Genomic DNA, 13,886 nt, shown 5'->3' on the forward strand with positions numbered 1-13,886 from the left:
TGCTGCTACTGGAGATGAAGATTTGAACCTCACCAGAGAGGAGGAGGAATATCTGAAATACAGGTTCACAGAATTCAATCCTGAAGTGGACATGGATAGCCCAGAGTTCAAAACTGGAATGGTTTTTGCCAATGCTGTAGAGTTGAGACATGCTCTTGCTGCATATAGCATTAGAAATAGGGTCAAAATTAAGAAAACCAGGAATGAAGCTGGTAGGATAAATGCAGAGTGTGAACCTGGTTGCACATGGAAACTGAGGGCATCAAATGATTCAAGGAAAGAAGCTCTTACTGTCAGACTGTATTCAGCAAAACACACTTGTGAGTCAACTTTTGACCTGCAAGCATTGACTGCTCCATTTCTCACAAGATACTTCATGAATGAATTTAGGGACAATCAGAACATGGATCTGACAACATTTGCTGCAAAAATTGAAAGAGAGTTCAATCTATCTCCAAACAGGTGGAAGCTAACCAGGGCTAGGAACCAGGCACTAACTATTATCCATGGTGATGAAGCTGTGCAGTTCAGTTCTCTTAGAGATTATGGTAAGGAGCTAACAACTTCAAATCCTGGTTCCAAGTTCTATCTGTCAACAACTCCTAGCAAAGCAGATGGAGAAGAAGAATCAAAGCAACACTTGTCAACATTATACTGGTCCTATGATGCTTGCACCAGAGGATTCCTAAAAGGATGTAGGCCATTCATTTGTATTGATGGCTGCCATATAAAAACCAGATACAAAGGAGTGCTTCTGACAGCTGTAGGAGTAGATCCTAATGATTGTATCTATCCAATAGCAATGGGTTTGGTGGAGGTTGAGTGCACAAGCTCATGGGAATGGTTTTTGACAACACTTAGAGATGACCTGAATATTTCCAACACGTCTCCATTCACTATCATGAGTGATAAATAGAAGGTAACCCTTTGGTACCTTCATATTCACTTGTCGACAAGTGTCGTACCCTTTGGTCACTTGTCGACAAGTGTCGTACCCTTTGGTCACTTGTCGACAAGTGTCGTACCCTTTGGTCACTTGTCGACAAGTGTCGTACCCTTTGGTCACTTGTCGACAAGACTTAGCAGTTTATTAACAATAGTTAGGAGTTTATTAATCCTGTTTTGGGAGTTCATTAATCCTTCTTGCTTAAATTAATGTCAGGGGCTAATTAAGGCTGTGAAGAAGGTGTTTCCAGATTCTGAGCATAGACACTGTGTCAGACACTTGTATCAAAATTTCCATAAGAAGCACAAAGGTGAAACTTTGAAGAATGATTTGTGGGCAATAGCCAGATCAACCAACATACCTACTTGGCAGAGAAACTTGGACAAAATGAAGGATGACAGTGAAGATGCCTACAACTGGGTTCAAGAGCTTGCACCTAACACTTGGGTAAAAGCCTTTTTTAGTGATTTGTCCAAGTGTGATATGCTTCTTAACAACCACAGTGAAGTATTCAACAGCTATATCCTGCAAGCAAGAGAGTTGCCAGTGTTGTCCATGCTTGACAACATCTTCCATAAAATTTGTAATAGAATGGTTACAAAGGATGATGAGTCTGACAAGTGGCATGGAACAATTTGTCCAAAAAACAAGAAGAAGGTGGAAAAAGCAACTGAATTAGCAAAGGCATGCAGAGTGAAGGTAGCTGCTGCAGATTTGTTCCATGTCTGGTCTGGTGAGTATGAAAGAGAGTACAATGTTGACTTGAAGGCAAGAACTTGTGACTGTAACAGGTGGCAGTTGAGTGGAATTCCCTGCCACCATGCAATTGCATGCTGTAGGACAATGAGAAAAGATCCAGATCAGTATGTGCACAGTTGCTACTCAATTGAGGCATACAAAAGAGCTTATGCATACAAGCTAGTGCCACCTAGGGCAAGGGTATTCTGGGAGAAGCAACCTGGAATGCAGATTCATCCCCCATTGTACACCAAGGTGATGGGCAGGCCAAAGAAGAATAGGAAGAAAACTCCTGAAGAGGTGATAACAAAAGATGGAGCAAAGACACTCACCAGAGGTGGCCTGACTATGCATTGTTCCATTTGTGGGAAGGCAGATCATAACAAGAAAGGGCATGCCAAGTACATTGAGAGACTGGAAGAAAATGGAGTTGATGCTACTGGAGAAGGGGAAGAAGAAGAGGAGGACATTCCATCTATTCTACAGGTATAACAATATTGTTCTGTAGGACATGTGTGCATTTTCTTCTGTAGGACATACTTCACCAAAATAATCTGTGCATTTTGTTCTGTAGGACATAGTTCAGCAAAATCCACACCCTGCCATGGATCCAACCCATCAGATTGACAGCATGGTGTATAGAATGGGACAGGAGGTTTGTTTTGTGCTCCTCTACCATCACCAATTTGTTTTGTGCTACATTTCCATGATTTAATTGAATTGTTTATATTTTCCAACTGTGACAGCAAAATGCCCACTATGCAACAAACAGATCACATGGCCCATTACCAGATGAAAGTGAGTTTGTGGTAGCAGCAAGGAATGCCATGTCAACAGGAAACAGAGGCAGAGCTTCAACAATCACAACTGCCATGTCAACAGGAAACAGAGGCAGAGCTCCTGTCAGAGGAAGAGCTAGAGCAACTGGTACAAACACAGGCAATAGAGGGAGAGGCAGAGGAAGAGGAACAGGAAGGCCAGTTGCTGAAGCCACAGGGCAAGCAAGGAATGCTCATACTGCAGAAGCACCAGGGGAAGGAAGCAATGGTCCTGTCAGAGGTAGAGCTAGAAAAAGGAGGTACAACACAGGCCCTGGATCTCTTTACCACTTGGCCTTTGGTGATGATACTTCTCATCAAGCAACACATGTCCAAGCACATGTCCAACTGCCAGATCTGAATGAAGAAGCAATGGAGATTGATACAACACAGAATGCTCCTCAAACAGAGGGCTAGATGCATCTGCTTCTCTTTACTTTGTCATGTACTGCTTACCTGCAAAGCTCTCTATATGTAATGCACTGAATTTCCCTGGAACATATTAATGTACTGAATTTCCTGGAACATATTTATGTACTGAATTCCCTGGAACATATTTATGTACTGAATTTCCTGGAATATATTATCTGGTATGATGTACTGAACATATGTGATCAGTCAGTTGTGTACTTGCAATTTTATCAGTTATTATCTGGCATTATGTACTGAACAATTCCAAGAGTATGTAATTCCAGTCTGCAAAAGCACTCTTTTTATTTCATGATATAGCACATGACTCATTCATACAAATCCCCTGACAAATAGAGCACATACTGCATACAAAATGCAAGAACCAACAACTACAAAGACTATGGCCATATCTTTTCTATCCCTAGCCCTATTCTCTGCCACCTGAGCCTTTGCCCTCATCTTGATCTCTGTCTTCAGATTCTGTATCACTGCTTTTTGATCAGTACAATCATTCTTCAGCTTCAGGTTCTCTTCAGCAAGTTCCACAGCAATCTTCCTGTACCTGCACTCATTCTTCAGAGAACAGTGGCCATCATCCATCCTCTGAGCTTGCTTTGCTTCCGATCTGCTCATATCCCTTGTTTGTGCGTTGGAATGTGAGCTCTGTGTCTGTCAATTGTGCAAATGAGAGAAATTCAAAGAGGAGATGACTAGATCACTAGCAAAGGAAGCTAAATTGCAAAGGCAGACCAATGTACTCACCTGCTGTGTCGGATCGACGTCTCCCCAGTAGGCAATCCCGGTCATCACCCACTCCTCGCCGTCGAAGCCGCTGCTACCACCGCCGGCGCTACCACCAACCTTCCCAGCCGCCGCCGCTGACCCTAACCGGCGCTCGCACTTTGACCCCATGACGGACTTCCGCCGGCGACACTTCCGCCGTCGTCGATCCCCGCCTCCGCCGCCGTCGTCAATCCACGCCTCCGCCGCTCGCTACTACCTAGGGTTAGCCACGCAGGAGATTTGGGAATTATACTGATTTGCTATTTTGCCTTAAGGAACAGGGGGTTTTTGCAATATTACCACACGCATGGCGCGTGCCCATTCGCCAGCGTGGCAAACCGTGGCAGCACACGCGTCTTCACCACAGCCGTTATGTACCATGGTACACAGACTAAACAACGTTCTGTACCACTCCACCCCAATTTTCAATTAGTTTTATGAAACTGCACCCGCAACACAACTTCCTGTACCGCCAGTGCTATTAACTCTTTCGCTTTACGGAACGACAACGGAAATCTGTTTCGGGTCGTACCTCCAGATGAACATATTATCTAGGCCGTTGAGCCATCTCGGGATCTCTGCTGCTGGCACGTATACTATGTGTATTCTCTAGTACAATAACTATTTGCACAGTGCACGGTCCCACGATAACAACAACGGACTTGTACCATTCAGACGGTAGGGCAAAACCTGTACATGACGCTTGACTTTATCTTGTACCGTGCACTCAAAATCCTGTTCCGGCACTAACAACCTCTTAAAAGTACCACACGTTGTTGCTTCATCGCGACCATCTTCTTCTTTCGGGTATATACTTGCAGGTATCTCGACAGCCCGATGGAAAAAAAAGAAGCAAAGTGACTATTTACGTTCACGCGGTTAATAAATAGGTTTGCATTCGAGCTCAGCGGCCCGACGCAAATTGTTCGATCTATCCGCAGGAACGCAAACACGGTCTAAATTTAGGGTTGACATGTGTCGGCGTGGATGTTGCGCAGACGCAGCGCGTTACCGCTCCCCTCTGCCTCGGGCCCGCCTGGCAGCGACCGCGTCTGCTCCGTCTTCTCCGCGGCGTGGCAGTACTGGCGGGCAGCGTCGCTTCCGCATCATGTCAAGTGAGTTAATGGCCGCGCAACGATGCATGTTCCCGAGGCTTAGCAATGGGTGCTCGCGTTAATGCGCCCACCAGGCACCAGCCCCTCGGCTGCCTCCGGCATATAAAATGGGGCTCTGGTCAACCATTTCCACATGCAAACCCCTAGCTACCTCCGCAATCCCCAACCCTAGAGCCGCCATCTATCTTCTCTCCATCCACCTTCTCCCCACGCGTGCCATGGTGGGTCGTAGGGCCCTAGGCCAAGGATGCGGCCGCCGAGGCCGGGGCAGGGGAGGTCGTGTTGGATCTGCACGCTCGCCGTCGCCTTTGCGCTCAGCCTCCCATGAGGAGTGTGAGTGCACGTTCGCCATGCACTTCGAGTTCGTCGTCCACATCACCGAGGACCCCCTCGGCCAAAAGAAACTCCCATATAAGTTCGCGGAGTTTCTCGCCGGCCGGGAGTCAGCCTCCATCAACTGTGTGAATACATTTGCGGCGAGTGCTAGTGGCCCGTCGAGGTGTTGTTTGACGGGGAAGACAAGATGTACCTCAACGCCGACCTCGAGAAGTTTACCCGCGCCCACAACCTGTAGGTCGGATGCCTGCTACTCGGCCGCTACGAAGGCGATGGCGATATGAGCGTCGGTGTGTTCGACGACTCATCCTACCGCAGACACTACCATAGCAATGACTCCGGCGGAGGCAGCGACGACCAGCTCTAGTTTCGGGGTATTCTTTCTTTGCAGCCAAGATGACAAGTGCTAGTTAAAACCATTAATGTAGGCTTCTGGATGTTCTTTCATTACAATGAAGAAACCGCGAACTTCCAGAACTCTAGTTTGGGTGACTAGGTGTTATTTCTTCGCATTGAGAAACGTGAGGACCATCACAATCCACTCGCAACGACAAGATCTGGTGTTATCGCCCAACAGGTTTTCCCTGCATCACAAACTCGAACGGTAAAAGCATTGCTCGTGCCAGCAAGCATCGATGTGAACAATTGACCATTTACTTACCGAACACCCACACACTGTCTCTTGCATTGTCTTCGACCTTTCAGGGTTCAGCTATACCTTTCGCCGAAACCATGTTCCTTGTAGAATTCGTACACCTTGCCCAATGAATCGAATGTCATGCCTAACATTGGCTCGACAATATGCTTTCCTCGCTTCTTAGGGTAACTACGGATTAATTTCTCCAATGCACCAATTTTGTTGGCGCAAGGAGTGTGTTCCGCAGCGTTTGCCTGAACCCTTACCCTGCATAGCGCAACAGAATTCCACCCCACGAAAACAAATGTAAGTGTCCCGTTCCTGCACCTCCTGTATATCCTACATGTTTACCAAAACTGACATTTCTCTATTGGTATTCAGTAATTGCATCTTTTTACAATCGATACTGGTAGTAAATAATTACATCTACATTACCAACACTGAAGTTTATGCAAAGAAAACAAGACGAACTGATCTTGGCAACAGTTCAGTATGAAGAAATTCCATGATGAAAGCTAGAATGTTTGATTTGCACGCACGAAAACAAGATTTAATCAACTAAAACGCAGGAACTGGCCTTTTCCGTTTCAAAAAAAGAAAGAACCTGACCTTTTAATCCAGCCTGGAGCTTCTGGGACTATTCTGAATCGTCTGGCCCATCATCCGCCCCAACCTCCTCTTCCCGTTCAACCGTGCCGCTGGAATTTATGCATGCCACTGAACGTGCTACATCCCCGATCGCACCGGCCATGCGCTCTCTGCAGCATTTCTTAGCCGCGGCCCGACGCTGACAGCCTCGTCGTCTCCCGGTGCCTCCGCCACAGCCCACAACAGCCACCACAGTAACCGCCCCCTCCTCCTCTATACGAACTACATAGCCTGGATACATAGTGGAAGAGCCCGCGCTCGAGTCACTGAATCGAACCGGGACAGGTCGAGGAGAAATTCTCGCAATCAAATTCGCAACCCAGGCTTCCTAACAACCTAGGCAAATACTATGGGATGCCAGGCACAAGACGTACAAACCTTTTACCGGATCGAGAGGGAAATCCATGGTTCCAACCTCCAGGAATAGGCGGCGACGCTGCTCCGCCTCCCTAACCCCCTTCAACCCACGCGGATTTCAAATCCTGGACCGGCAGTCCAGAATTCCAAGAGATTTCCGGTCCCAGCGGATCAAGAAAATGGTCTGTCATCTCTTCAACGGCGGCACTCACATGCCTCATTTATTGTCATACGTACACTCGCACAGTGCCCTCTGGTGGTGCGTATAAATTCTTTTCTGCGTGACTGCCCACCCTGACAAAACCTGACAACACATATCACGAGACCAAAATGGACGGTCTTGATAGTATGCTCATCTGGTCGTATGTGCCAAAACGCCGTGTCCGAACGACAACACCTAATGTAGTTTCGCGAAAAGACACGAGCTTCCATAGCGCGCATCGTTCTCGTGACCAAACATGGCAGTAACTTTTGCTCCAGGAAGAGGCAAAGACGCCCTAGTTTAATCCACGGTATGGACAGGTCAATTACTTAGCACTTGCATCCTTGTTTACATATCACTAGGCATGCTTCGCTCCTCCTTTTTGAGATGTTTATTTCCACTTTCTTTTACTTGTCTGTATGGTAATGGGACGCGTCGGCGAGCAAGTAGCCTCCTTCCGTCAGTGGAGAACGTGGGGCCGGCAACTTGACCTAGAGCAATCTAAATCAGATAGCCGGTACGGAATACAGGATGCTGTTGCAGTCCACATCATCCCGGCCGGCGAGCAAATGTTCTTCTCTTCTGTCGTTGTCGTTACTTTTGTTTCCGGATCCTGAAGATTCTAGAGGGGCAGGCCGCCAGAGGCGGCGATTTACACAAAAATAACCCTTTGTTTTAATTATAGCACAGACTGATTTTGTGTGGCGCCCTTCTCATGGGCGCCACACATACTCGAGTGGCGCCCGTGTCTTCGGCGCCACACTCCCAGCCGACGTGGCGCCCTCGACGCTGAGCTGTGCACCGATCCGACGTGGCAGGACGTGTGGCGCCGCTCCCATCGGCACCACCCATGCACTTATAATTGCCCAAAACATGCTGTAAGACAAATCTCCTGGGACTTAGCCGTTTTGGCGAGGCTGTTTGTGTGGCGCCGATGCCACGGGCGCCACACATCCACTTAAGTGTGGCGCCCGCGCCCGTCCCCAGCCCGACCCAACCTTCTTCTTTCTTTCTCTCCTCTCGGCTTCTCCTCTAACTGCCGCCGCCGGCCGCCTCTCCTCCCCCCCCCCCCCCCCCACACCAAATCCTCCACGGATTGGACAGATTTGGCCGGCCAGATCCATCCCCATACAATCCTCAAGGTATTCCCCTTCGTTGCCCTTCGATTCATCCAAGATTTGCTCCGATTTAATTCGATTTAGACATGGAACCTAGATTGGAAATGTTGGTTGTTGAATCTATATTGATGTGTATGTGTTGAAATTGATAGCCTCATTGTATGCATGTGTTTGAACCATAGATTTGTTGGAACCATAGATGTTAAATTTTACATGTATATATGTATGTACGTATGTGTTGAAACCCTAGATTTGTGGAAACCCTAGACATCAAATTTCATGAATGTGTATGTGTAGCAACCCTAGATATGTATGTGTCCATATTCTCATGTATTTGTGTAAACATGTAGGATGGTGTGGCTCCTAGATCAAGAGTATGACAGGGATCACCGGGCTTTTCATATGACGCAGAGGAGAACGGATCTTCACCCTTTGAAGATTCGTTACCATGGCACAGTGGATATAGCGTATGACGAGAGGTACACGGAGTTCATCCAGCCTACCGGTCTTCTCCCGTTCATATCGCTTGTAAGCTGTGGGGGGCCGAACATGAACGCCGCGGCACTCACCGCCTTTGTCGACCGGTGGAGGCCGGAGACGCACACCTTCCACTTGAGGGCCGGCGAGATGACCCCTACTCTTCAGGATGTTTCCATGATCCTTGGACTTCCTATTCAGGGCGAGCCACTGTGTATGAACACAGCTTTTGATGGGTGGCGCGGATAGATGGAGGACCTTATTGGCATGGCTCCTCCGCCGCCAGCAGATCCAAAGGCGAGAGCTCCCGCCGGCGCAGCTTTCTCTTGGATTAGGCTTAACTTTGGACAATGCCCTGAAGGGGCCAACAGGGACACTATCAGGACGTACACCCGCGTGTACTTATGGTACATGATTTTGAGGACTCTCTTTCCTGACAGTGGTGGGAAGCTGGCCCATTGGTGTTGGCTGAAGGCGCTTACGGTGTTGGAGCACCGGTGGAGTTGGGGAACAGCGGCACTTGCCTACCTCTACCGGCAGGTGATGATTTGTTCTATGTACTATTTTTCTATAGTAGTGTGCTAGACAAAGTACTAATCAAATGTCTTATGTACGCAGTTGGACGAAGCTTGTCGCAGGACTGGGAGCGGCGGTATTGGTGGATGCTTGCTCCTACTTTCCGTATGGAGCTAGGACTGCCTATCAGTTGGGCGGCCCAGGGTACTCAACGAGAGGCCATGGCCTCATCACCGGAACAACCTTGATCAGGAGCCCACTTGGGCATACCTTTGGGACAATGTCTCCGAGATGATGAGCGATCCAAAGATCATGTACAGGCACTACACTCAGGAGTTGGACACTCTTACTGCTGAGCAGGTAATCGATCACTCTTTCATAAATTCTATTGGCATGTTGCAAATTCTGAAATATTTGTATGGTGCAGGTGGATTGGGAGCCATATGGTACCTACTACCGTATTGGCGCGGGGATGCCTGACCTCAACCAGAAGTGCACGGAGGAGGCGTGGTTCTAGCGTATGCGCTGCCCACTCATATGCATGTGGCTTGTTGAATACCACCAGCCACACAGAGTGATGAGACAGTTTGGGTTGTATCAGGAGTGCCCACCTCAGTGGCAAGACACGGACCAGGCGCTTCATAAGTAAACTTCTGGAATCATGCGATGGAAGATTCTTGATTGAAGAGGTAGAATCTAACTTCTTGGTTCTTGCAGGCTTGATAGGCAGCGGCAGAGGAAGATCACAAATTGGCCTGTCCATCATATATAGCGGCCACGTCACAGCGTTCCAACACTGTTTGGAAGCGATACGGAATGCTGGCCCTGTGGAGATTGTGCCTCACGGCTTGGCCGCTTTCAACAACTATCTCCAGTGGTTTCATCAAAGCACGCGTATCGAGTTAGTGAACCACGCGTATGATGACGACATCTTGGACGACCCCATCGAGTTCGATGAGGTTGCGCAAAGCCAGCACGACATCTATGCTCGCAAAGGGAGATCGACTTCTATTGTTTCCAAGCTAAACTTCGTGGTAATGTATTCTCTCATTAGCTAGTACATCATCTACATTGGCATGTGCTCGCTTAAATTGTGTATAATATGTTTGTCATAGCGGTCCGAGATCCAAAAAATAGCTGAGGAGTGCGAGGTTGCTTGGGACCAGAGTCAGAGAGATGAAAAGCCTGTCGGACCGTTGCGGCATTTCATTAAGGTACGATCACCAACTTTGAATGTAAGCTATTATGTTCGGGTGGCTTTGTAACCATGAGTTTCATGACGCAGAACACTGCACGAAAGATGTGGCGGTTAGCCAACTTGCTAGGTTGCCGCGACGCCGAAATTCCTACATCCTCTTCTGAAGAGCCAGAGGTATGGACTATTTTGTTGCTGTCAAACATGTTCTTACTAATTTCAACTTTTGTAATCTCATGTGTTCATGTTTGTGAAGATTCCTAACGACGAGGAAATTTTGAGTCAAAGCATTAGTCGCGGCAAGAAGCAAGCCACACGGTCAGCTTACCAGTTGAAGCCAAGGGGCAAGGCTCCAAACCGATACACTCCGGACGATTATGTCAATCGAGAAAAGAAGGTTGTGATTGAGGAGGATGAGGCGCCGCCGGGGAGATCATCTTTGAGGAGGATGAGGAACGACGAGCCGTTATCTTCAGAGGAGGAGGAGCAGGAGGAGCAGGAGCAGCAACAACAAGAGCCACGACAGCGGACGAAAAGGATGGCCGTCCGGAAGCAGCCCGTGAGGAGGGGACGTCGAGGATAGATGGATTTGTGTTGTAAACTCTATCTTCATTGCTACGTGTTCTAAACTCTATGTCATTACTATGTGTTGTGAACCCTATGTCATTTCGAACCATGTCTATTGTTGCTACTTTTTGTTTGAATCTACGTGCTACGATGTGAGCTATGATGTGTTATATGCGTATGTTCTATGTGTATGAAATTGATATTGTTGTGTTGAAAACTGTTTAACTAAGGCAAGAATTTTCATGGTTTTAACACAAGTCATCAAGTGGCGCCCCTCACGCTGGCGCCACACCTCACTATGTGGCGCCCATGGCGTCGGCGCCATATATGTTGATTATATGTCGAAAACATCCAGGGGCTCCGGACGCTTGGTCCTTAGCCATTTTGGCGAGGCTATTTGTGTGGCGCCTCGCCAAAACGGCTAAGTCCCAGGTGATTTGTCTTACAGTATGTTTTGGGCAATTATAAGTGCATGTGTGACGTCGATGGGAGCGGCGCCACACGTCCTGCCACGTCGGATCTGTGCACAGCTCAGCGTCGAGGGCGCCACGTCGGCTGGGAGTGTGGCGCCGAAGGCACGGGCGCCACTCGGGCATGTGTGGCGCCCATGAGAGAGGCGCCACACAAAAGGGTTAGATGGGTGAAATAGTTTGCCCGGAGGGTCAGTCTGTGCTATAGTTGCAACAAAGGGTTATTTTTGTGTAAATCGCCGCCAGAGGCTTCGATTTCTCTGTGTTGACAGATAGGATCGTGCAAATATGTCATTCGGGATTTCGGGTTTTAGTGCAGGAAGCTGAGGATGCGCATGCTTCATTATGCTATCATCGTGTGGTCTTTGACAAAGATCATACATAAATATCACGAAAAACAAATTACATCTAGTCTCTACAACAACGTATTGCTCTAGCGGTATTACGAATGCACACAGGTCAAAAAGAGAAGAAGAATTCTAATAAAAAAAGGCAGTGCGGTTTGAACTATTGATTTACGTAATTGGAAGTAACCAATTAGGTTTACGACGAAACCTAGAAATCGATCACTGATCCAATTTGACTACCTCTACGGGATAGACCTCAACAAAAAACTGTTGAGTAACGGCAGCAAGTGATTGAGTTCAGTAGTTCCTCATAGAAAATTATTGACTCTAGAGATATGGTAATATGAAGAAGACAAAATTGTTTGAAGCACGCACAGAACCGGAAGCGCCCCTTGTTTCAAAGAGAGGAGGACGGGTTATTCACATTTAATTTGATGGTCAGAGGCAAATTGAAAGCTAAGCAGTGGTAATTAAGACCCCCAGGGGAAAATAGGGATGTCTCCTACGTTACCCATAATATGTGGAAGTATCGACGTAATCTAAGACAGCGTCCGAAGTACAGCTTCTCAAAAATTGACGTCTCCAAAAAGAGAACAGTGCACAAACGTCGTCGTTGCCTGACATAAATCTTAGGTTTTCACCCTCGAGAACATCCTCCTCACAAAACAATGTCTTTAACAAGGTCATTGCTAGATACACCTTGGATTTTCACCATGAATTGTAAGACTTTAAACTTATCTTGTGTTGCCACTCCTCTTACGGTACCGCTGCTCCAAGTCACGAATCACAAGCCAATTCCTCATCGCAACAAAGACTCGAATTACCCTTGTTAGTCCTCAGATCTCGGCTTTCATGACATTCTTCGCTAGCTGGCGTCACGATGGAACGAGAAAGCGTGCCCATGATGGTAACAACCAACAGAGCTTCCCACATGTCTCTCTGAAACCTACCGGTCAGAAAAAATATAGATGCGCATGCCTGAATCTCACCCGGTCCAACAATCTCCAGACATGAATCGCTCAGTGGAGTTCGTCGGCGGTGCCTTCCGAAACACGACACTCTATCTAGGTCGTGGGAACAGGCGTCCAATAAATCATCATCCTAGTGCAAGTTGGAACCCTACGACCGCCACCTTTATTCAAGCCGAGCTAGTAGCCCCCACGCCACCCGCAGGAACCCTGTTCGATCTGCCGCTCTGAACCTCATCGGCCATGCCAGTCGAGGAAGAAGATGGCATAACTGGGGCGATCTTCCGCCAGATCCGACCAGACCGCGTAGCGAGGAGGAGCCCCCCCCCCCCCCCCCGCCGAACGTGCCGCCATAAAAGACCTTCGTCGCCTCCTGTGGTGCACATCGTCGCCCCATTGACGGCCCTCGTAGCGCGTAGGAGTCCGTTGAGCTCGCCTGCCCCCCTCCCACCAAATCTTTGAGAGGCTGGGCATGGCCGCCACCGTCAACGAAGATGGAGGCAGCGGTCATGGGGAGTAGATCAAGGGCAGCTCGCTAGGGGGGAGGGTCCTCCATAGTCGCCCCGCCTGAGGCGGCCCGGGAGGGAGAGGAAGGGAGCGAAGGAGGAAGACGACCGATAGTGGTTGGTCGTGCGTGGGAGAAGTGCGTGCGTGTCATCATGTGTCGTGTGTAACCCTGTGCAATCTCGATACTCCCTCAGACACCCAATAATTGTAGTACTCTCGTGGTCCTATAAAATTTGTCTCAAATTTATTTAAATTTAGATGTATCTCGACATTAAATAGCATCTAGGTACATCTGAATTTTATAAAAACTCGGACATATTTAATGGGACAGAGAAAATAGTAGGTTCTGGCAAAATTTAATCTATAGTCTGTCCATGTTCTGCGACAAATATTCAAGGCTGGAGGGAGTATTATAAATCCAATGACTTATATTGTTTTCACGGATTTGTCTCTCGGTATTACGAGTTTGCAGCTGCAAAACATGGTCCTATGAGAGGAACTCGCATACATGTTCTAGACAGAGACTAATATTTATTGACTAGGCAACTAAGCTTGGCTCTGGTGGTTATGCGCATCTAGATTTAAATCCTAGATTTAGCATATGTGTTCACATGATCTGAATTAATTCAAGGATTTAACCAGCGCTATGTTTTCAGTGGCAGGTGATGTGCGTCAATAGTGAGACGTCAGTGGTGACTTTATCAACCTCAAAATATATTGACGCGGTCTC

This window comes from Lolium perenne, chromosome 3, assembly GCF_019359855.2.
Source record: "Lolium perenne isolate Kyuss_39 chromosome 3, Kyuss_2.0, whole genome shotgun sequence".
Taxonomy (NCBI): domain Eukaryota; kingdom Viridiplantae; phylum Streptophyta; class Magnoliopsida; order Poales; family Poaceae; genus Lolium; species Lolium perenne.